Raw genomic sequence first — 25,359 nt, forward strand, 5'->3', positions numbered from 1 at the left:
GATTAATTTTCAGAGTTGCTACTCCTGTCAAACCTATCCAGTCTCCTTCAGGAACCACTGCTGTTCTTGCCCAGCAGAGCAGCAATCCAGCCATATCTGTTCTTAGAACTGGGGGCTCAGATGCCCATGTGAAGAAAGAAGAGGAAATTGCTCCTGCTCCCCTTCTACTTTTCTGTTCTCTTTGGCTTTATGGGTAGCCCCCACTCCTTCAAGCTCAGCAGAGGCCTTGCCCAGCAAGACCACAGAAGCCTAAGGGTGGACCTCGTATTGGGTGACATAAGCCCACCCTCTCTACTTCCAGTCGGCAAGTTCTGTGTGCTCAGTGTTCTCTGGTCACCAACATACTTCAGGGTCCCAGAGCTGTGGCTGCCTCTGTCCATCAACACAACTTGAGTGGGATAATTATCATCTCTGCGTACTTAACCTTCCCACTCACTGTCTCGAACAGGACAGGTGCCTCCAGTGTGCTGGACCACTACTACAGCAAAGGCAGGAGCTGCCCCACGGGCCCAGGGCCCACAACATTTGAGGACAGCTGTTAGCTCAGTTTGATCCTGTGAGGGTCCTGAGCCCATCTTCAGGTGGAGCAATCTCTCCATGTTCCGAGAGTCCTTGCCTCACTGCTGAGTCAGAGGGGACTTGCAGACTGAGATTTCAAGGGTGAGCAGCAGATGAAGAGTTCCAGAGGCTTGCTGCCTGAGTCCCCACAGAAGAGCCTGACCTGTCTGAGACGCCATGTGCACTGTCACAGAGTCAAAGGCAGCAGGTCTGAGCCGGCTGCCCAGGGTGAGAACTGCATTGTGAGTTTTCTTTGTTTTCATTACAATTGCCTTTCCCATTGCCTCTTCTAGCCAGCCCTTTCCTCCCCGGGGTGCTGGGGATTGAATGAAACACCACCCCCGGCTCCAATAAGTGTATTTCAATTACATCTGTCACTGCATAACGATATAATGATATATCATGTGATATTAAATCCATGGTAATCATATCAGGGATTTTTTTTAATCGTGCACTAATCGCATTATTACATCTCTATAATTAACAACAGGAGGTATGGAAATTTGGTTAAGGCAGAAGGCTCAATGTACTCTCCCCCTACTACTCCCACTCTAGTTCCCCCAGATTGGGGCCCGATTAGAAGGTGGGGACTGCAGGGTGCTATCAGGATGAGCCAAAGCTCCCACCTTCCAGTGCCTCAGCCACGGCAGAGCCTTCAGCAACCACCACTGGCAGAGAGAGGCCAGACTGAGATGAGGGTGCCTCTGTCTTATGGACACAGAGAGGCCTCTTTGAAGTCTGGCCCTTCATATTGCATGAAAAGTGAGTTTTTGATAACTATTGGAGTTGTTCCCCTATCCCCCTAAAGTGGTCCAAGTTCCTATGTCCTCCCACCCAGGCCTAGATGGAGAGGGGAGGCACTTGGGATTGCAGCATGAGCTCTGTCAAATGACCCTGTCTACGTCAAATGACCCAACAACAAGGCTCATCTGGGCCTTCCAGACATCTTACCATTGCAGTACCAAATCTCCATGGGGAAGGGTGCTACCTTTCCTTCAAGCCACTAAGGCCCTCAAAGGTGTTTTTAAGGCACAAGGCAGATTCCTGCTTCATGGTCTCCTGTAACAGAATTCCTCTTGCTACTGCTACACATACACCCTCCCTCTGACCTAGCCCTTTGTGATGGCAGCTCTTCACATCACCAGGTCCAGCAGCTGTGATGTCTCTGCCTCTTGGTCCTATCTATCATCCCTGAGCTGAACAAACCCAGTTCTTCCTGGGGCCATTCCTCCCTAATTCTCTCTTTGAAGTCTGGCCCTTCATATTGCATGAAAAGTTGAGTTTTTGATAACCATTGGAGTTGTTCCCCTATCCCCCTAAAATGGTCCAAGTTCCTATGTCCTCCCACCCAGGCCTAGATGGAGAAGGGAGGCACTTGGGACTACAGCATGAACTATATCAAATGACCCTGTCTCTCCCACCCCCGTCCTGATACTGAGCTGTTAGGGCTAATCCCCTGAGGGGTGTAGAACCAGTCTGCAAAGCAGAATTCTGTGTTTCAAGTCCAAAGCTTTGAACTTGGCATGGAACTAGTCCTCAGTGAGGGGCAGGCATTTTGCTAAGTTTGACTCTCAGAAGTTGGACAGGCCTGAAGATAAAAGAGAAAAATCATGTCCTTTTTCTTAATAAAAAGGAGACACTAATAGCAGTCAGCACTTAGGCAAAGCACTTTAAGTTTCTAAAGTGCTTTCCAAATTAAAATATAATCCTTTACTGGGCATGTGATACCATCTCCACCTCCACCTCCACCTCCACCAGCCCCTCACACACAAAGGCAACGCATGCTTGCACACAGCCTATACACTTTCACTTTCTTTCTCCCTGGGAAAAATGAAAAGGGAGATTGAAACCTGCATCTCAGACCTCCCTCCATTGGCTTGCTCACATAACACTTATCAAGAACTATCACATGCCAAGCTCTGTGCTAGGTGCTGGAGATACACAGGTCAAACAGATGAGGCTACTGCCTTCAAGGAGTCTCCAAACTAGGAAAGAAAGACATGTAAGCATGCATGTAAACTCACAGCAGTGAGGGGCTGAGATCCTGTAAGAGCCCCAAGGGAGAAACCCTACCTAGGCCTGGAGGGAAATCACTGAGGACCAAGCTGGCCTTCAGTGGGACATCCAAGGCAGAGTGCCTAGGGAAGGTGGACACGTAGGCCAGGAGCTTAGTTCAGTGGTCTGAGCTGAGACAAGAAAGTCCTAAGAATGCATATAGATGGCACATGAAACTGCAGGAGTGGATAAGACCACCTAGAAGAGAATAGAAGCCTTCAGAGTTAAATGAGACCCTTTTCTTTTCTGAGGTTTGGAGGGAAGAAAGGAAGGCTGACAGATGGGAAGGATGAACACTATAGCCTCCAGAGCCAAGGCCCAGTGGGCCTCCTTTCTGGGCACACCCAATATCCCCACCCCTGGGACTCCCTTTATCACATCCACCTTCAGACTACCCAGGTGTGATACAACAGAAGACTGCAGCCCTTGGAATCACACTGACTCTCTGACAACAAACATTTATTGAGAACCTATTATATATGCCAAGTCAGATGCACACATGTAGCAATATAGACACAGTACTGTCCTCAGAGAGCTTACAATCTATTGGGGAAAATAGATGTCAAATAAATAGCAACATAAACCATCACTAAGTTATAGCTATAATAAAGGCTCAAAGGAGAAAGGAAGGCCGTCATGATAAGACAGAGAAGGGAACCTAACCCAGTTGGGGAACCCTTCCCTGAGGACAGGTAAGCAGGAACTGACTAATGGGAAGCGTAAGGTGTTTGGGGACAGGGAATGCTGTGTGCTAAGGCCTTAGGCAAACTGTAACAGCACTTGGGGGGGATCAAATCAAGATTGGTATCCCTAGGGCACAGAGAGTACGAGATTGGCTAGTGAGGAAGGCAGGAGATGCCAGGCCATGCAGGGCCTCAGAGAACACAATAAGGGGGTTTTGTACTGTTTCCTGAGGTGATGGGAAGCCATCCAAGGGGGTACCACTGTCATGCTATGTGATCTTGGGGTACTCTACCAATGTCGAAAGTTAGTTCCTTTGCACACCTGCCCCTCCCTATCTAAAGGTAGTCAGGCCTGGGAAAAACTAATAGACAACTAAGACCATTTCCATCTGGAAGGAGTGAAAAAACTGCACAAACAGCAGAACACATTCATTCATTCATCAAAGATTCACACATTCACCAAAGGGCTGCTAATAAGTACCCAATCATTGCAATAGAGTAGAGAGAAAGAACTACAGTAGGGATATAAAGGAGGAAAGTGCTTAGGCCCAGAGGCATCTGCAGCCCAGAATAGGGTGTTTTGCTGCCTCCTGGTCTTCCTCACCGCCAAGCAGCAGTTGGCTGGATGGACAGCACTGCCACTCAGATTGTTGAATGGGCTGGAGGCAGGCAGGGGTCTGAGGAGGACTCTGAGCCAAGGCTCTTGGGAAAAGGCTGGAGATCAAGCAGCAGTGAACCTAAGCCAGGTTGTACTGTTTGCAAAGGTGAAAGGATGTGACGAAAGCCATAGAGGAGAGAAAAGGGAAAGCTGTATTGTCCAAGGATGATGGAAGGGGCACCTTGAGAACAAACGACAGGTGTTGAATAGAACATCGTTTCAGGAAATGGCAACTCTAGTCCCCAGGCTTGTTTCCTCTTTGGAAAATGAGGAGCTTACTTACTTCATTTCTTAAGTCCTTTCCTAATCTGAGGCTCTTCAACCTCCCACAAGAGTCAGGCTTATTTCTGTCCCCACATCTGTGCTTACACTATTTCCCTACCTGGAACAGTAGCCTTCCTCTATCCTCTCCAAATCCTACCTGTTTACCATGATACCACCTTCAGGAAGCCTTTCTGACTTCTCTTCTTCCCTCTTCCATCTCCCACCTGGACCTCCACAGTTCATACCACAGTTCTCCCAATAGCACTTTACTTAATTACATATTACCTATGGTATGGTACTCTTACTTGACTGGTCTGGGGACTGTCTTATCACTCCCTGATCCCATCCATTTCAGAGGCAAGAGGAGAGCTCCACCCTCACAGGCCCTAGAAGCAGGCAGTATTCTGGGTCCCACTCCCTCTGCCAACAGGCCTTTGAGAACTCGACAGGCCTCCACTTGCAAAGGGTGCTAAAAGCAATGATGTCTCCAAGTGCGATGGGAGATATTTGTGTCTGCTTTACCCTTGGCTTTTTGCTCCGGTTCAGGTAGGAGTGGGGTGGGCTGGCTGGCAGATCTGAGAGCGCGGCACGCCCCAGCGGGCAGGGCGCACAGTGCAGAGGAAGGCGCGAGTCAGTCTGGAGTGCTCCCCATTTATCAAGCTCACGCAGGCCGCCAGCCGAGCGAGTCTTTCTATCATTACACCTCTCAAAATCCGATTCATACCACTAATCCTGCCTTCATTCTCCCAGATTAATAACATCTCTTTCAACCTTCACAGTGTGATAAATAGACAAAGAGAGAACAAAAGGAGAGACAGAAGAGAGAGAAAGAGCTGGAGCAAGTCCCCATAATAGAGAGAGCCGAGAAAGAGGAGAGGGGAAAAAAGGAGAGCCAGCGAGAGCAGGCGGCGGCCGGAGACTACAGCTACCTTAGAGAGCTGCAGAGGAGGGCAGGTGGCTGCGCCCCGCTACGTGCTTCACTCCATCCCCAAGAGAAAGAAGGGCTCGTTAACAGCTCCTTCCTGCCTGCACTTTTGTTTAAATTCTTTTCTTCTCTTCCAATCCTGCTTTAGGTCAAATTCCAGTGAAAATGAGTCTCTTGGCTTCCCAGTCCCCTCCCAGCCTCCCTACCAGGCCCAGGGAACCAGTCCAGCCCCTGGTAGCAGGGGGCTGGATCTAGGCACCAGACTGGGCTGGGAATGGGTTCAGCAAGGGTGGAGTAAGCAGGCCTCAAGCTTTGAAAGGGCTGTTCCCTTAGCCTAAACCCCTGCCCCTTTCCCTGCTATTTGGGCAGAATGGGAAAGGAAACAGCAGAGGGAAGGCTTGGGGTCCATCCTCTAAGGTTCTTATATGTTCTTCTAACCTATGGCTCCAGCTGGTCCAATCCAAGGCCCCTAGTCCCCAGCAACCCAAGCAGATGGTGCAAGTAGGCACCCCTTACACTTGCTGAAACTGAGATGTGGCCCATATCTCCAAATTACAGTGGAGAAGTGAGCCAGGGAAAATAAAATCCACTGGGTCCTAGCCCTAATACAAGTGATCTGTGACTTGCTCTTTGTTCTCTCTGCCCAGATACTCACCCACACTTATCTCGATAGCATAAGCCTCACCCTTCTCATAGACTAAGTTCAAGGGTTTCCCTTCTGGATGCCAATCTGAGCTCTTCCAAGAAAATTCAGGCACTCCCTCTTCTGGGCTCTTGAAGGCAACACCATTTACATTAGCTTGCAGCGACTGTCTCTCACTCCACTGGAAGTCTGTCCTGAGTTCTCTATTCCTAGGTCCAAGTTGCCCATGGCACTTCCATTCTTTCTCAACTTTGACCAAACTAGCCCTAGCAGAAGGCTAAGTCAAATAAGCTTGACCTTTCTGGGCTGCAAAGTATTCCTATACATCTAGCAAGCCTAGGTCAGAGGTGGGGACAGAAACACTCCACCCTGGGAAGCCTTCTTGGCCCTGTGTAGCCATTCCCTTCATAATCCATCAGAGTGAGGTTAAGAGGGGCTGCACCAAGCTCCCAAACCACTCTGTGCTGCTGCATACCCCCGTGGTGGGAGGTGGGGTGGCCCAGGTGTAGAAGGAAGGCCTGCCCTGCCCAATCCAGCCTAGTAGGAGAGGCCTTTCAAGAAAGTCAAGACTTCTCCAAAGACAGAGTCTGGTGGGGGACAGGAAAGACCTAAAGCCAACCCTTAGTAGAAAGCTGGTGGCCTTGTGGTATATTTACAGGCAGGTCTCATCTAGGGAATACCGTGCAGACATTTGCCAGATACTCTCCTGTAAAAAGCCTCCCTCTGCCTCCTGCCCAGGAGCATAGCCCTCCTTTTCGATCAAAGGCTGATACCTATTCCCACCATTCACTCCTAGGGACCCCTCACTTCTAGGCCCACCTCTCAGGTTTGCCCAGTTACATCTCTGCTCGTGGAAATAACTTTGAGAGTTCAGAGCAAAGGAGTCCTCACAGGGCAAAGTAAAAGAGCAAACTCGGTAAAGGGCAGTCCTCAGGATCATATCCCTTTCACAAAAAACTCAGAAGTTCTGTTAACCTTTCTTCATCCCAAACCAGAAGGACTCTCCACACTGTCACCTGTTCCACCATGCCTCCAGGATCAGACACCTGCAATCAGGAGGGTGGAAAATGACATTTGTCCATCGGTCCAAGTGGCCCAAGGAGAAAATGATACAGTCTTAGTGAAGGAGAATGGTCCTCTCTACAACCAACCTATCCCACAGCCTCCAGGGCAGGCTAGGTCCAGCGGTCACGCAGGCCCACACTGCCTCTGAGTCCAAGGCCACAGCAGAGTTCCAGAAGCATAGATCCCAGGCCCTTTCTTCCCTAAAAGCCAGCACTGCTGGCAGATCAGATAGCCTCAGCCAGTCAACCCTGTGGCCCTCTAGACACAGGCAGCCATTAGGCCTGGATACCCCTAAACCTGCTCTAACCAGCTTCCAATTCTAAACTCCTAGGCAACTTCCTGGGCAGTTCCTCAGGGATTCAGAAAGATGCTCCAGCCAGGGCAATCCCAACTGCAACAGGAGGACAATCCCAGGCTCTGAGAAGTTATGGCAGTCCCTCTACCCTCTGCCTCTACTGCTAATCCTTTCTCAATAAACAGTCTCAGCGCCATCCTCCATGGTAAGCCTCTGCAGGTCATCCAGCTCTGAAGGATGACCCTCACTCCATCAGGGGACCTGGCCCTTCAGCTGGGAGAGGTGACCCAGTTCCCTAGGAATCAGACAGAAGGAAGTTGCCAGATACAACAGGGTCTCTGGCAGGTCAAGTCAGACCCGAATGATGCCTTTCCCCCAAACCAGACTGAAAGCTCACTCCCTGAGTAACTAGCCTACTCCTCCAGGCAGCCAAGTGGCATAGAGCAGAGAAGAAGTTGGGTCCTAATGTGTAAAAAGCTCCAGCAAAGCAAAATCATTTACTCTTCAGTGTGACTGCTCAGCAGAGCTAATAAATCTTGCATGAGTAGGGCCGATTCTAATTTCCTAATATGAAAAGGCATTTGGATTGAGAGAGGGGGGAGATAAAAGTGATTGAATCTCCAATAGTCCAGGTTACTGACAAGAAACATCCTGCTCAGCCCTGAGAGAAGGATGGCAGCGCCCGCCCGCCTGCACACACCCATCCGTTCTGCCCCCCTCTTGGCGTGATACATCTCAGTCTCTTCTATTGACAGGACGTGGCTTTAAACACAGTTACACAAGTTATCATTTCTGCCTTCTGATCAATCTGAATTTTCAGGACAATTACCCTCTTAATCAATGATTGCTATCAGCAGCCCTGCGCCTGGACGGATTTCTCAGCAAGGTAATCATGCCGCCAGGCTGGACGGCGTGTGCATAGGCAATGAAGCTCCGGGTGGGGTCTCTTTCCTCCCTCCCTCCTGAGTTCCCCATATCCCAGCGCCGCTGCCAGTATCGAGGACAAGGACGGCAAAGTATGAAGGCCACTTCAAGGAGTGATGGGAATAGAAAGACAGGAGAGGAGGGGGCCCAGCCACCCAGTCAGACTTCCAGACCATCTGATTATGGAATAAACCTATTCAAACCCTAGATTTACTGCCACTACCCTGATGCACCTCCACATGCCCTCCTGCCACCATTCCTACCTCTTAATTAGCCTAATAAAGCCCAATCCTAATTATGGGCTCAAACTATTAGGGAGAGTAAGTGCAAAGAAAAGAGAAATATTGGTTTAACTAATCTCTCAGGCTATTGGTTCTAGAAATTCCTTTTCTTCTACAGACTGGGTTGATATGGGCTACTGATGGAATGGCAGGGGCAGCCTCTTTTCTTTCTCAGATGCCTAGGCATCTGCAGCTGTCACAAAGCCAGCCTGGCCTTGAGGCAGGAGACCACCCAGCCCAGCATCCCTCTAGGGTCCTCCCACAGATTCAGCCCTCCTTGTATGAGACAACCCAGGCCCCTCAGGAGAAGAAGGTAGAGGAGAAGAGAGTGAAATCAGTCTCTGCCTCAGTGCTGATACAGCCAGAGGTCAAGTCTGCCATCCTGTGGGTAACAGGGCAAGTTTCTCAGACCAGCTGTTCTCGGGCAAAGGACTTAAACTAGAGACCAAAAGTGGAATGAAAGGCGCATGGTCTGGGACACTGATGAATGAACTTACAGCTTCAGCATGAGGACGTGGGGGAGTGGGGGCAGATGGTGGATACAGTTACACCTAGGACACTGTAGGTTATGGGATTAAAACAGGTCCTAACAATTTGCTATTACACCCCGAGGGGATAAGAGAATTAGAAAGCATGTATGTATTCATTCACTGACATTAACTGAGTATAACCACTAACTAAGTGGTAGGGGTACAGCAGCAAACAGAATAGAAGGGACCCTGTCTCTCAGGAGCTCACAATCTACTAGGAAAGACATGCAAAAAAACACCAAAAACCCCCTAAGCAATAAAGTGAACTTGTACACAAATGTCCATAGCAGCATTATCCATAACAGCCAAAAAGTGGAAATAATCCATCAATTGATGGGTGGGATAAATAAAGTATATCCACACAATGAAATATTATTCAGCCATAAAAAGAAATGAAGTATTGATTCATGGTACAACATAGATGAACCTTGAAAATTATGCTAAGTGAAAGAAGCTAGTCACAAAGACCACATATAAATGTCTAAAATTGTAAGAATAGGCAAATTTATATAAAGACAGAGAGTAGACAGTGGTTGCTTAGGTCTGGGGGGAATGGGAAGTGATTGCTAATGGAGTTTCTTTCGTGGGGGACAAAAATGTTCTAAACTTAGATAGCAAAGATGGTTGCACAACCCTGTGAATATACTAAGAAACACTGGATTGTACACTTCAAATTGGTAAGTGTATGATATATGAATTACATCTCAATAAAACTTCTTCCAAAAGTACACTATGATAGATGAAGTCCATGGAGCCCACAGAAGGCTCACCAAAGTGAACAAGCAAGGAAAGGCTCTAAATGGTGGCTTAGCACTCCAGGTACTCAATATAGGAATCTGAAGAGGGAGGAAGGTCCCAGTGGGTAACTGGAAAGGTCTTCACAGAAGCACAAAGGAGATAGGTCTTGAGGTTTAAATAGGAGTTCAGTAGGCAGGAATTCAGCAAAGGGCATTCACATATAAACAAGGCCTGGAAGTGAGCCATACAGGCTATCTTGGTATAGTTGTAAAGGTACTTTAGGGGTTTCAAAGAACAGGCTACAGAGCATGCACTTTACACCAAGATCTTTCAGGGAGAAGTTAGATGATTAGTACAAGGTCGCCTAGAGTGGACAGTTCAGGCATGGGAAATAGTTGAAAGGACATGGTTTTTGGAGTCAGATATCCAGGGTTTAAATTCTTAAATTCTTCTCCCAATAAATTCGAATATCAGTAAGGGCTGAGATTTTGCCTGTTTTGCTCATTACTTAATCCCTAGTGCTTAGCAGTGTCCCAATAGGTGCTCAACAACTACTTACTGCATGAAAATGAATGAATGAATGGATGGATGAATGAATGGATGGATGAATGAATGAATGGATATGTTGAAATCAGTCCCATTTGACCAACATTTATTCAACACCTACTGTGAAGCTAGCACTCTAGTTACATAGTGTGAGCTTTTCAAGAGTAGGGCCCATCTGATCTTTGACTTAATGCCTTACACATCTTTTGTACGGCACAGGGTAGGTACTCAGATCATATTAATTCCCTTCCCTCTCCTGGTCGAGGAAGTTTCCCTAAGACCCAGTGAATCTTGGACAGGTGTGACCTGAACACATTGCAGTGGCTGGTAAGAAAAGGGAAAGTGAAGCTGTAGGGATGGAGGGCTTCAGGAGCAGGGGTGGTACCACAGTATTTGTCCCATTGCAAGCCATGGTGCTTTAGGAGGCCAGCAGGCAACCATGAAAGCCGGTATAGAACTGAGAGGGACTGAGAGACCATTCCCACAGCTCATTCTCAGAACCCTCTGCAAACTGCCCTACACCCAAGGCAGTGGGCCTACAGGCAGGGAGGAGGTGAGCATAGGCAGAATAGAAACGTAAGCTGCAGGACTTGCAGGCAGATGAGGAGGGGAAGCTGTGAGCCTTGTTTTCTGAGCACCTTATCCTGACCCTGGAGATCTGTCATTTCTGCTGCTCCCCTCTGGTCAGGAGAGCCCTTCAGCTCAGGGCTGACCACAGTATGGGGGCTCCTCAGTCTCCTAGCCCCCAATTTCTACAGAGCCTCCCCTCCTTTCCCTTTTCATCCCTCCCTTTCCTTCCTGCAGAGCTTCCCTCGAGCCATAAAAATAAAATAAAACACAAACACCCACAGTCCAGGAGGAGGGCGTCAGACAGATAATGGGCATTTTATATCTTTTTATGACACTCCCCATAGGCAGCTTGGCAATCACAGGGCAATAAAGGCAGGCATGCAGCTTGCATAGTTAAACAACTGCCGGGTAATTAGGCACAGCAAACACACCACTGGGGAGGCCTCAGGGCTGCCCTGGGATCTGCCTGCAGCCTGCCCAACTGCTTGCAACCAAGTAGGTGGCAAGCCCAAGCCTAGCACCATAAGACCTGGTTGTGGGCCTGAGGACAGACCACTGGCTGCTGCCATATGCACACTTGGGCTCATGCCTGTACACATTTGTAAGACACCTGCCCATACCCATACTCAGCATTTTCTGAGCAGAGAGCCTGGATGTCATCTCCCAGGATGGCCGCTCCTCTTTCCCAAGTAGGGCAGCCTAGGGTCTCTTCAAGGTCCTGCTTTAAAGCCCTTGAAGAAGTCACAGGCCAGGATACAGCAGGGGCTAGCTAGCTAGCTCATCCAGGTAGCTTTGAGCTTACCAAGTGGAACACATAGGGGACATGTGAGCACAGAGAGATGCTTTCATAGACTCTCTTTCTTGTAAATTCCAGCTCAGCACAGAGCTGAATTCTAAATGAATTACTTTTTAAAAACACACCCCCACACACCATACACATATTCCTATCACTATACTGCATCTATCTTCCTAGCTAGACCCAGGAGCTCTGTATAGGTGAAAACCAGACGTGATTCATCTCTGAATCTAATGGCCTGTACACAAAGGAGCTTCAGTGAGTAACTGGTCGCTGGATGTGAAATTAGATGTTCTGGCCCATGCAGAGCACAGGTCATTTGCTACCTGAGGCCGAGGTCCAGGCTGCCTAAACCCAACTTACAGAAAGAAATTCTCACCAGCACAGAGGGCACTGCACTGTGAGTCCACACAATGCCCGTTCCTTCTCTGGTGACCCAGCCACTCAAATTCAGAAATTTCAGGGAACTGACAGCCAATTAATGGAACAGCACAGACAGAAGTCTGGTGAAATCCAACCTGAAGACTGAGACAGCTGAAGGTCCCATCTCTAGGAGCCACCCAGAGCAGCTCTGAGGAGTTAGCCAGGGAAAATTAAAGCACCCAACCCTAAGTCACTCCTTCCCCAAGACAGCAGACAACAGGCCAAATGAGCTCACAGAAAGCCCTTGGGTTGAGCCAACACAGTGTCATGAAAATGTGAACATGTGTCCAGCTGCTTTCCCTGGTCTCTAGCTGGCCATCACTCTGTGTCTGCCAAGATCACCAACAAAGAAGATCAAAAGATCAAAGAAAAGGCCAGGCCTGTACCTTGCCTTTAGGATATTGAGAGGCCCCATTCCCTGACACCCTCCAAAGAAGCAGAGAGACAACAAGCTTTTCCTCACCCCAAGCTTCTCCTCACCTTCTCCATTCTCATGGAAAAGCCCAAAGCCTCAATGGCGTTCAGCTCCAGTCCAGCCCACTCCAAACTGTGATAGATGCCAGCTGTCCAAACCCCTCCCTGTCCAAACACCTGAGCCCCCAGCTCTCCTGACCTGATGCCAGGCAGTGCCCTGCTTTCCCTAAACCCTCAACTTTTCCCACTGAGAGAGTGTAGTAGTCCCAAGGATAGAGATCAAAGTGAGTACGGGTGTGGGTATTTCTCTCGCCTTCCTTGCATCTGTCCCATTTTTTGCTGGGAGCACAAAGAGGAAAGCTAAGGTATCATGAATGACCTCAGACTGTAGAAGAGATCATCTCTTCCAGCTCCCTTCTTTCTTAGATGAGGAAACTGAGGCCTCAGAAAGGGCAAGTGACCTAACACGAGAGTCCATGCCTTTATTCTCTGGCTTCAAGTTCAGTCCGGGGTACTTCATATTGCTTCGTGCTCTTCTCTAGAGACAAGGGCCTCACTTACCCCCTCTGGGTTCCTGGAGTCAGACCACAAATCCCCCATCTACACCTTCTCTATATTCCTATGTGTAGACACAAGCACACACCTGAGTATACACAGACACACACCTCCCCACTTCTTTACAGACACATACATTTCTTTATAGACATATAGATAAGCATGTACCCATGGGCTTATTGTCTTACATACACAGGCAGATCCCCATTAAAATGGAGTCATACCAAGAGACCTGGAGTATGAGGCCAATCCCTGTCCTTCCCCAATCACTGACCCTCAATGACCATACAACTTATAATGGTTGGTATGCATGTGTCCAGACCTCCAGCTCAAACCAGATCAGACAGACCAGAGGGACTACCTTCAGGTGGTATCTACTATGGGACAAGAAGCCATAGAAGGAGAGAACCTGGATTTACCTCGTGGTCATGTGGTCTTGGGCAAGCTTCTTAATCTTTCTCTCTTTTAGCACCCATAAAAAAGGGATGATAGCCCCTTCCTTGCTGAGTAGCTATGAGGATTAAATGCAATAACATGTGTGAAGTACCTAGCACCAAGGCTGGCACCAACTGGGGCTCAACACATTGGTGCTCTGCTATTGATACTGACACGTGGTCACACATGCCTTTCCCAAATGGCCCACAGGCAATGTGAGAGAGGGGAGACAGGGCTGTACCTTCTGCCTTCAAAGAAATCTGCTTGTCCTTGTCTCTCCTTTTCTGTAATTCCTGCCAGTTTCCAGGGTCCAGAAAGCAACAATGACAAAAGAAAACAAAATACAACAAAACAAAAACCTGGGAGAAGGCAGAGTGACCAACATTGGTTCCTTAGCTCTCTCAGACTCACTGAGCATGGATGAGTTCATTTTTCTCCGCCGCCACCAGGCCCCACCTCACTTCGCCTCACCTCTCTCCCAAACTGTCTTCAGCAATTCCCCGGTATCTATGCCTTTATGAGCTTCCCGAGGTCCCCTGTGCTTGCCTACCTAGATGGATTCAGAATTCTTGTGGATTCAAGAAGCAGATCTAGTCCCTTTACTCGAGTGGCTCATCGTCCCACACAGGAACAAACCAGGCCACACACAACAGCCAAGAGGCTATCCAGGCTACTCGGGGCCCTGGCATCTGGCCCTAGAGGTAGAATATGGGCTCTACAGTCAGGATGTCTAGGTCTAATCCAGGCCCCAAACAGGCCCAGGAGAGCTCCCCATGCTCTCCTGCTCCAGAGGAAGCTCAGAATTCACTTCCTTAAGGACATAAGAGAAAGACAGAGGAGTCTCACAGGGGAACTAGGAAGAAAAAGCTGCATCACTTGACAAAACTCTGAGCAGCAGCCAGCGAAAGGCAGACTGCAGGGCCGGCCACCTTGTGAAAACCTGCCACAGAGGGCACTGCAAGCAACTCCTGGGTAGGGGTCACTTTGTAGCAGCTGCAGGGAACTCACTGGGGAAGAAAGAAGCCCAGCTAATTCCCTCACCAGCCCCTTTCCCCACCCCCCCACCCTGTGACCACACTCACCAGGGATGCAGAACAAGGCAGGTGAGCTCTCTGGCTGAGGGTGTGCCATGCTGCCCACCCACACACTGAGTGTCAGCACTCTTCTAAAAGCTTTATAAATGTAACCTAATTGATTCCTCAGGTAATTTGCCTCATTTTGCCGTAAGGGTCTGCGGTCTTACGGCATAGCAGTTTCAGACTGCTCACAGCCAATAATGCTACAAGGTATGATGGCCTCTTCCCCACCGTGCTATTCTGGCCCATAGGCTCTTTCTTCCCTTGAGTGCACATAAACAGAGCAGCTTTCTGGAGCTACTGCTCCGTTCTCAGAACACAGGCTGGCTCCACTCTAGACACTGGGCAATAGCTCCTTACTGCGCTTGCTTGCTCTCACTTTCTCAGCTTCTCTTCTGGTGAAAGGCTTACACACAGCAGGCCCACATCAGTAACTTAAAAACCTGAAAACTACCCTTTGTAGTTCCCCAATCCCACAAGCTGCTTACCCCTCGAGGCCTTTGTTCACACTGCTTCCTTTGCCTGGAGTGCCCTTTCCACCCTGTCTTGGAAATCTTACTCATCTTTCAAGGCTCAACTCAAGTGTTTCCTCAGTGGAACCTTTGTTGATTTTCTTTCCCACACCTCAGGTGAAAATGACTCCTCCCTCCTTTGTACTGGAGGGCAACAAAGCAAGTAAGTCAGGCCAGAGTCTACAGCCTAGATTTAAGTACCTACTCCATGACTCACTAGCTGTTGAACGTTGTGGAAGGTATTTAACCTCTCTGTACCCCAGTTTCCTCATTTGTAAGATAGCCAATCATGGTATATTAGAGTTGTCTGAGGATTATGTGAGTTAATTCACATGAACCATTGTTTATTAACTATCTCTACTTTATAAACAAGGGAACCAAGGTTCTGAGAAGGTAACTTGTCCAAGGTTATAACACAAGTAGGTGACAGAGCCAGAACTGTCTGAAGGTGAATGTGACTATACTCCATTGGACAGCCAGGCATGCTGATGGCCGCCAGAATCAAGGACATGAGGAGATCACCTCTGCTCCTCAGTGAGCACGAAGGGTAAGCTGGGCTTCTCCTCCCTGGCGCTGCTCACTTGGATTCTGCTAGGGAAGCCTCTTTTTCCCAGCTCCTACCCACAAAGGCTTACACTTCCCTGAGCTCCTCTCTGCTTTACCCCATAGCCTAGTCATCTCCTCTTCAGCAGTCAGCAAAAGGACAAGGAGGAAATAGAGGCACAGTGCTATCATTTCATGCCCAGGACAACTCTAGGAGTGGTATTGTTTTTCCTGTTTTATAGAGAATGATACTGAGGTTGAAAGAAGTTCAGTGGCTTCCCTAAAACCCCACAGCTAGTACATGCAGAGTCAAGATTCCATCAAGCCCACTGGACTCCAGAGCCCAAGTTCTGTGTGTCAGATATTAGTCATCTTTTATTGGTTTAGAGAAGTTAAGGAACTGGCTCCAGATCACACAGCTAGTTGGTAACTACATTAGAAATTTGAGCCATATCAGAAATCTTTCTCTTGCACCAATGGGTCTCCAGCCTGTGAGCCACCACCCCTGGGGCCAGTGTATATACCAAGCATCACCTACAGACTAAGAGAAAGTAAGTTTCACATACAGCCACACCACACTTGTCCAGGTTTCTTCAGATTATGTTATAATTAATAAAATACAAACCCACTTAAAAGTCAACCAAATTCACTGTAGCTTTTTTCATTATGTACTGCTTTTATCTCTAAACACCCAAAATATAAGTTCCACCAAGTACTAAGGGAGGAAGGGAATATCTGTGAAATTTTCTGACATTACTAAGAGCTGCATGGACTCTGCCTGCTTACCTCCCTAAGAGCTCTCCAAAACCACATTTAAGGTACTTTATCAATGTAGTTTCTGATCCTTAGTTACAAACTCATGGCAGAGAAGTGTCTTTTGTGTGTAATAACTGTCCAAAGGTCATTAGCAGCAATAAAAGGCACAATTCTTTCCAGGACTTGGGTCCCATGAATGTTAAGAACCAATGTGATCTCCAACAAAGAGGGCTCATGTCCTGAGCTATGGAAGTAAGGAGTCAGGGACATGAATTTGTCTTTCCTACCATGACCTCTAACTCCTTCCCTGCCCACCTGTCTAAGGTACATGTTTTGAGGAAAAGAACACACCTACCTGGGTCCAAATCCTAGCTTTACCTATTCCTGGCTATGTGCTCTAGGGCACGTTAACTTCTCTAAGCCTATTTGTCTGGGAAATCTGGCAGGTGAATAGGCATCTGGACTTCAGCATTCATTAGTCCAGCCCTGTATTCAGTGTGGGATCAATTAATTCTTGTTGACCCCTAATGCATGCTAGGCCCAGTGCTGAGCACTAGAAACAGGGATGAGTGGTATGCAGGCCTCAAGGAGCTCACAGTCTAGTAGGAAACACAAACATACAAGCAGATAATTACAAGAGCACGTGATATACTCATTACAAAGTACATGATATACTCATTACAAAGTACTGAAGCCATACAAAGGAAGAAGTGATTGATTATTTCTACCAAAATGGGGGAATATCAGAGAAGACTTTACAGAAGGGGGTTTTGAAGGATGAACAGGAGTTTTTCCAACACACTAAAAGGGGAAAGGCAATATAAGTAAGGGAACAGAATGAGGAAAGGGAAGTAAAACAGTCATGTATATATGAAAAGCAGCAAGAAGTGTGATATGGCTGGAATGTTAGAGGGACAGAAGATATGAAGATAGGCATGCTGCAGTGAGACAGATCGCCCTGAGGATCTTGCTCAAGAGAAAGGATGGGCCACAGCCTTCCATACCTACCTCTTGGCTCCAGTGTTCTTCTTGTCAAAACAACCATACTGCAATCGCACCCTTTCCCATGCCTTTGATTTAAGAGTTCCTCTCCTGGCCCTGACAGTAAGGCATTTCTGTCCCACAGATTATAACTCACTCTGGGCTATTATTCAGCTCCCCAGCCCTGGCCCTGCTGCAGTTAGTCCAAACATAATATCCTTCATGCATATATTATCTGTCTCCCTATTATCTGGAATCATTTCGGAATTAAATTTCAGTCCTGCAATATTGGCTTCAGGAGCGGCGCGCTTTATGGGCTAGTCAAAGGTTAGAATACCAATCAAAATAACAGTGCCGATGCAGCGAGACATTTTAATATTCCAAAACCCGGTAATTGTAAAAGGACATAATATTTTTTCCCTGATTACCCCAAAGGCAACACATGTTAACAAGGCGAGGGAAGAAGTGAAAGAAATTTCAGAGTTCAGACAGCTGTAAGACATATTTAAAGGAAAAGCCCAGGCAGGTCACTATACCATGGGGGCAGGGAAATGAGAAGGAAAGACATTCTCTCTAACTCCAGCTGCCTTGACTCCATATACAACATTGTTCCCTTTGCTACCTTTGGCCTACAACCCAAGAGCTCATCCCCATGGGCAGACGTTGCAGAGCATGGATCAAAGGAAAAAGCATAAGATGTGGAGTCTTGAGGCCTGGGTTCTAGTTTTAGTTCTATAATCCAGTAGCCTCCAGCTGCCTAGACTGGCCCCTCCCAGGGCTTTAGCACTGAACCCAGCAGCCAGAGAGCCAGCATACTCTCCCAGTCACCCTCTCCTTGTCCTGTGCCTTTGCCCCCATTCTCTCTCATTTGTACCTGATATTCTGTGTCCTGTCCTCTATGCAGGTATTTCTTCCCAAAGACCTGGAACTTCCCCGGTCTCAGAGCTGGCTCCCTCCAGGAGAGCCGCCCACAGTTGCCCACTGCCCCATGGGTAATGCTCTGTATTCTGGATGGGGCCAAAGACCTGGGCCACAGCCTGTCCAGTTCTGACCAATGAGTGGTCCAGAAGCATCTGTCTTGGGGTAAGTATTCTCTTCTCCAAAATAAACAAAAACAAACCCTCTGCAGGGCCCCTAGATCTTCATGTCTCTCTTGGTTTTCAGTTTTGTTTTGTTCTTTTTTTCCAAATCAGCTTCTGAGTAGCCCCAATCAAGGGGTTCTGAAGCCAGCACCATGCAGCCACCATTTTATAAAGTCCCAGCCTCTTATCAGGCTGCCTATCACTTGAGCAGCTTTATCCCCACAGCTCCAAATCAGTGATCTGATCAACAGTTTCCAATCCTTTCCCTCTCAATGGTTTCCCCACTAGCTCAGCCCACTCCTGGAGCCTCTGATCTGCATCATCCTGACCTACTGACCTGCCTATGGCCCCCAGCAAAGAACTTCATTAAGGCTGAGAATTTATTCCTCCATAAGCCCTTAATTTATTACTGCACTGATTGGGACTCTGAATGCTCCAAGGTCAGGAAAAGTCATATTCAATTGTAGACACTAACCTTCCCTTCAGCAGTTTTTCCTACTATGCACTCCTAGCGGGGAGGGGGGGAGGACAGAAAGGCTCCTTGGAGGGACCCAAGAAGGTCTCCTCTTCCTTACTCCCTCTTTCCCAGCTAGTCCCCACCCCAGGCCCTTCAGAGTACCCAGAAATTGTATCAGGGCATGGAGCAGAGATGGCAAAGGGAAAGTGGAGCAGCAATCTTCACACCTGGTACATCTGAGTGTTAAATTCTAGGTGACCTCTGTCCCTACAAATTCTCAGCATGACAGGCCAAGCCCTATCTACCAGGATTGACTCAGAATCCTCCTAAGGTTGCCTGCCTGCTTCCCCAAAAGCCCATCCAAACAGGACCAGGCATCAGAGGGAATTCCAGACTATTTCAGAGTGTATGTGCATGCCTTTGCATGGTTGGTCTGACTGTATGTGAACTGTACATGTATATGGCATGCATTTGTACATAATTAATACCAATGTGTCTGTGCATATGTAGCAAGAATATATTTACCATTTGTACATGTGTGTTTCCATATATTCACATCCTTATGGAAGTCTCATCTGACCCATCCAATTCTTGACCTCTTTATTTACAGTAACATATTCCTCCACCCACTCTTAGCTACCCACTCCCAAGGGCATACCCTGGAACCTGCCAACACCTAGAACTGCCCCATCTCTGAAACCATGAATTCAGACACCCTATTCTACCTATAAGCTCTTATCCTTCCACCTGGCACTATACCTGATACACCTGTTCCTCATCTCACTGGGACCTATCTACTTTTTCCATATCCATTGGACCCTCTGCTATTTTCTCTTCCCTCAAAATCCAGCTTAGATGCCATAGTCCACCGTGGGAACGACTGTCTTGGCAAATCTTCACGTCCTTTGTTCCTTTCATCACACTTCTGGGGAAAACCTCCACCCTGGTTGAATCTTAATTAATGTCTGCCTTCTGCATGCCTACAGCCAGGCAGCTGAGCTCTGCTAAAGAAAAGCCATATAACTGAACAGAGTGGTTCCACTATGAAATAATGTCATCAACCTCAACTAGACTCTCAACACTGCCTAGAAATTCTACTATTCTTATCAAGTCAGCTCACATTTCTATTCTTTACTAGAGCAGACTTTTTCTACTTTCTGCAAATCTTCCCAGCCTTCTGTTATTAGTTATCAGCAAATGACTCATCTTCTACTTCACAGAGAAAAACAAAACAAAAACAACTCATGAGATAGGAACTACTTCAACCCCTACCTGCATCTTTCTGCATCCATCTTCTCCCTCCCCCATCACAGTGGAAGAGGGGACCTTCCGCCTGAAGAGAGCCGATTTCAAGAATCTGGGATTTCCATCCTATGTCATCTCACCTTCTCAGAAGCTTCTCTCCTATATTCTCAATTTTCCTTCTCTAAGAGTGCCTACAAACATGCACATGTGTCTAATATCTCAGAACACAAAACCTGCTTCAACCCCATACCTGCCACCATAGCTCTCGTCCTTTCTCTCTCCTTTACGCCACATTTCTAAAAAAGTTAAAATTTCTCTATCTCCTCATTTACTCCTCAAATTACTCCAATCTGGCTCCTGTTCCTAGCATGCCAACAAGAGTTTTACCAAGGCCGCTGAGGTCCCTGTGCCTAGGCCTGGCGCTCGTATTACAGTCTTTACATTATGAGGCTCTCTGAGCAGACCAGTCTTCTTCTGAAGACGCTTTCTCTTCCTTGGTTTCTGTGACACTGCACTCTACTGCTCTTTTAGTCTTTCTCTTTTGTACTCTGTTTATTCTCCTTAGCATGAACAGTCAGGCAAAACTAAATTTAAGTTCTAGTTCCAGAGTATCCTTAATGGGAGACGCTGGGCAAGATTCATCATCATTCTGTGCCTCAGTTTTCTCAACCTTAAAATGTGAAAAACAAGAGTGACCACTGTATATATTGTTGTGAGGATTGGATAATGCAGGTTCATGAGCATAGTGTCCAACATAGTGCTGTTAAATATAAATACAAGGTGAGCGACATAAGTAATTCATTAATTGAATGCCCAGTTCAAGTAAAAAGAAACAGATGGAATTACTTTTAATAATATTTTTTATTTTATTTAATATAGCCAAAGATTACCATTCCAACATATAATGAATATAAAAATTTATTAATGAAGTAGTTCATATTTTTTCATACTAAGTGTGTAATTATACTTACATGTCATTCAGATGCTAAATCTTCATCAGAAATACTTGATCTGTTTTTACATTTTAAACAGTTAACAGTTGAAAATGTAGATTCACCAACCCAGGCTGTTCTAAATATACTTAGAAGTTCTTCAAGAAAGCTTTTTATTTACATTTAAATTAATTAAAATTAAATAAAACAAAAAATTTGTTCCTTAGTCACAACAGCTACATTTCAAGTGATCTTTTGTAGTGGCAACTACATTAGACAACATAAGTCTAGGACACAAAATGCAATCAATAAATAAGAACTACTATTATTACTATTAGTGACTACCCTTTTTTCTCTGACTCCTTCTCCTTTATCAATTAAATGTTGGCATTTCTCCGGGATCTGTCTTAGGTTCTCTTTTTTTCTCATCCTGTACACTCCACTCCCATGGCTTCAATTATCACTCACACACCAATAACTCCCTCAAATCTGTATCTCTTATCTAGTCCTTACCCCTGAGCCCAAGACATATATTCAACTACTTCCTCAACAGCTTTCACAAGAAAGTCACAGAGGCATCTAAACTCCACATGACCCACATTGAATTCATCTTCTTTTCAGACTTCACACTTCTTCTTTCATTATCTTAATAAATTCATTCCAATTTACCAAGTTGTTCAAATCATAAACCTTGGAGTCACTATGGTCTCTTCCTTCATCCTCAACCCTCACAGCCAATCAATCACCATTTCCTGTCTGTTGTATAGTCAATTCAGCTCTAACACTCGTTTTGAAACAGCAAATCTGTTCCAATACAATTGATGTTTTAGAGAACAATTTAGCGTAATGCAAATTTTGCACTTGTTTACATGCAAATTTGTCCATAAGCAATACTAGAGAAACACAGGAACCAATACCCAGCAGAATAGGGCCATGTAAGAATACAGAAAATGTACACCTCAAACATACACCAGCTATTTAGACCACCTCATGTGTTCTAAGCCACATCCACCTGGTTACATCCTGCCATCCGAGTTCGGAGAACTCTCCTTCCACCAGTTCACAGTAACTCATAAGCTGCAACCCTTCTCATACCTATTTCCACAAGCAAATTTCAGGGTTTTTTTTTTCAAGATAGACTGCCATAGTCACTGTGGTGCTTATGTATTTCTTGACTGTTTACCATGTGTAAAATTATGTGACCATTTTTATTATATTCCTATCTTTTCTATGTCATTGAAGTTTTTTGAATATTGAGCCCTAACCCTATTTTTATTGCAACTTGTTATTACAACTTTCCATAGTGTGATTTTTAGGAAGGTCTATGTTGCATTACAGCAGAACAGACTGTACCAATTAACACTCTAGAATAAGTCCATATCTCTACATTTCCACTACTGTTGGTTTAATCTCAGTAATTATCGGGTTCTCCTGGACTAGAGCAATGGTCTAATTCTGTGATTCTCAACCATGATAGTACCTCCCCCACTCCCACCCTTCTGGGCCACTGGAGATGTATGTGTATGGGGGCAGGGAGGGTATGCTTTTGGTTGACCTGGAGAAGGATGCTATTGACATTCAATGAACAGGAGCCAGGGATACTACAAATTCAGCAATGTTGCCCACACAGTGATTTATCCCACCCAATATGTTAACTGCAGCTCCATTAAGAAAACCTGTACTGGTTCCCTATCTCTACTCTTAGCTCTCTCTACACTGCAGCCACAGAGAGCTTTTTCAAAGTGCATATTGGATGATTTGTCTCCTATGTGCAATACCCTTCAAGAGCTTCCCGTTTCACTAAAGCTCAAACTCTAAAATTTACAAACTCCTGCCTCCTCTCCAGTTTCATCTCGTGCCACTTTCCTCTATTCCCCACACTCACTATGCTTCAGGCAGTCATTCATTCAACGAATAATGATTAAATATCTACCATGTGCCAGGAATTACTCGAAGTGATGAACAGTGAACAAAAGAGACAACAATTCTCTGCTTTCATGGAACTTGCATTCTAGTTCCATGAAGCTTCCAGGCTTCTTCTCACCTCAGAGCCTTGCCACATGCTTAGCCAATTCCTACTCAAACTTCAGATCTCAGTTTAGACACCCTTTTTCAGGGAACCATTCTCTGACCCCACCCCACTAAGTGAGGTCCACTTATGAAATGATCCCATAACTCCGAACTTTTTAGTGAATCCAGTTGAAATTACTTAATATCCATTTTTTCTGTTATCACTCCAGGGCCTAGCATATACCTGGAACACAGAAGGCACTCAAGAATATTTATTTATGAAGATGTGTATGTTACATATGTGCATGAGTCTTTACACTTTATGAATATGTATTTATAAACACATTCATGTCTGTGTATATTTCCATGTATTTCTGCAGATGACTATGTGAATATGTATTTCTTGACCATTTACACATGTATGCATGTATGGATACATACATACAATTTTGGGTATGCCCAGTTGGGTATATCCATTCATATGAACATACATGTATATATTTATATGTGTGTGTGTGTATTCTTCTGGCCTCTCAGTGACAGCTCTGACTTCCTGAAGGGAGCTAGGAGCGGGACCCCAAGTCCTCTCTAAGCTGATAGCTCAATTAGAGTGTAAGATCATTCAATAACACTCCAAATGTCAGCAAACATTGGCTAGCTCCACTCTGCTACAGGGGAAGTAGGTGGAGGTGGGAGACGTGGAAACCTGGCCATTGAAAAGTTGCTCTTCCCACACCATTTCTGGACAGGAGAGGGCAGGTGAAAGACAACATTTTGCCTCTTCTCAGACTAGAGGCCTTAGGAAATGGGGATGGCGAATTAAGCCCCAGTTGCTCACTCACTAGGCAGGTCTAGGTGGCCAGGCAGACCAGGAACTTCCCCACTTTTTTCATAAGGTAAAGCTCTGCTAGGGTAGTTGAGAAGGAGAGAAGAAAGGGAAGGGGGGAGGATAAAGTAAGATCGAGGGCAGGAGAGAATCCCATAAAAAGAGAGGCTCTGGGTCACACGTGGGGAAAGAAGGCATGGAGTAAGACTTCTGCATAACACTCCCACGACCTTGGCAATGACCTCTCTGGCTTTGCTTTTAGTGTTAATCTTTGAAGGGAGTAGGAATCTTTGTGTGGTTTGCATTGAGTCATGCAGTAAAAAGGTCCGAAAGATTGCCATGCCCCTGGGCCTCCAGGGCCCTACAGCCTCCCTGTCTTGAAGGGCTGCTGGCAAGGAATGGACTAAAGTCCAGAATTAAATCATTTCTCCTGCTGGGCCCTCAAATACAGCTGGAACATGATGTGGTTAGAGGGTTAGACCTATTCAGTTTACCTCCCAAGAGGCAATCACAAGGCTACCTGGAAAGAGAATCCTCTGTTTCCCCATGTAACCATTTCCCCCGTCTCTGCCTCAGTACAGACTGGCAGAGAACCAAGCTGAACAGGCTCTGAGTAGCTTGCCTCCAACCCCCAGCAGCACCAAGGTAGCCTTGAGTGACAATGTTATCACATGGGTCAGCTGTTTTCCTGCCTTTTTGCCAAGGAACCTAGAGGCAGGGAGCTATCCACACACCAAAAGTCAAGTGAACTTTACAGAGCAATTGTTCATGGTCAGCGCCTGCCTCGCCTGGCCAGGCCATCACATTGCATTTGCCAAGGCCTGTAAGCAGCCTCAGATGCACTCTGACAGCTTGTATGCCGTCTTCTAGCAGCGCAGGTTGAACCACACCACACAGCCTTGCCAAGCCCCATGTGCAAGGGCCTTTATGGAGCCAACTATCAAAGATGAATCAGCCAGCAAGTTATTACTCACTGAGCACATACTTTGTACCTCGCCCTGATCTGGCCACAGAGAGGACACAGAGAGGAAACAGACTCAGTCTCTATGTTCCAGAGGGACATGTCTGCAACGGAACACACAGACTCAGTTCCAGCACTCTGAGGTCACTAACATCTAATGTCAAGGAGCCTCAAGGTCAGAGATTGACCCCTGAGCTTCTTGGCAGAGGTGACACCTGAGCTGAACCTTCAAGGAGTGGTAATATGCCTAATGAAGATGACTGGGGGGCACTTCAGACAGGGGTAAAGCCACAGGCCAAGGCGCTAAGGTAGGAAAGAGCCTCGCCTTCTCAGCCAAAGATAGGAGGTAGTAAACACCATTGCTCAGGTCCACAGATCAGCAGGCACGAGGGTAGAGATCAAAGTACAAATAAGCCAGAGCACAAAGGAACTGCATACAAGAAAGCAAAGAAGTTCACAAATGTTGCCCCAAGACCTATGGAACAAAGTCCAAGGTCACTCTCTCCCACTGTTCCTCTGCATGCTCAATTAGCTCCAGCCCACACACACACAAGGAGCCTGCTGCTCCCCCTGCTTAGAAAGATTTCTCCTCAGATCCACATCCCACCTCCCTTGAATGC

The 25,359-nt window shown here is 46.6% G+C and overlaps 1 protein-coding gene across 11 annotated transcripts in view; it reads right to left on the reverse strand.

Moving 5' to 3' along the window:
• ERI3 (ERI1 exoribonuclease family member 3) overlaps positions 1-25,359 on the reverse strand; it is a 128,523-nt gene that overhangs the window by 33,102 nt on the left and 70,062 nt on the right. The window lies entirely within an intron of this gene.

This window comes from Manis pentadactyla, chromosome 4, assembly GCF_030020395.1.
Source record: "Manis pentadactyla isolate mManPen7 chromosome 4, mManPen7.hap1, whole genome shotgun sequence".
Classification (NCBI taxonomy): Eukaryota; Metazoa; Chordata; class Mammalia; order Pholidota; family Manidae; genus Manis; species Manis pentadactyla.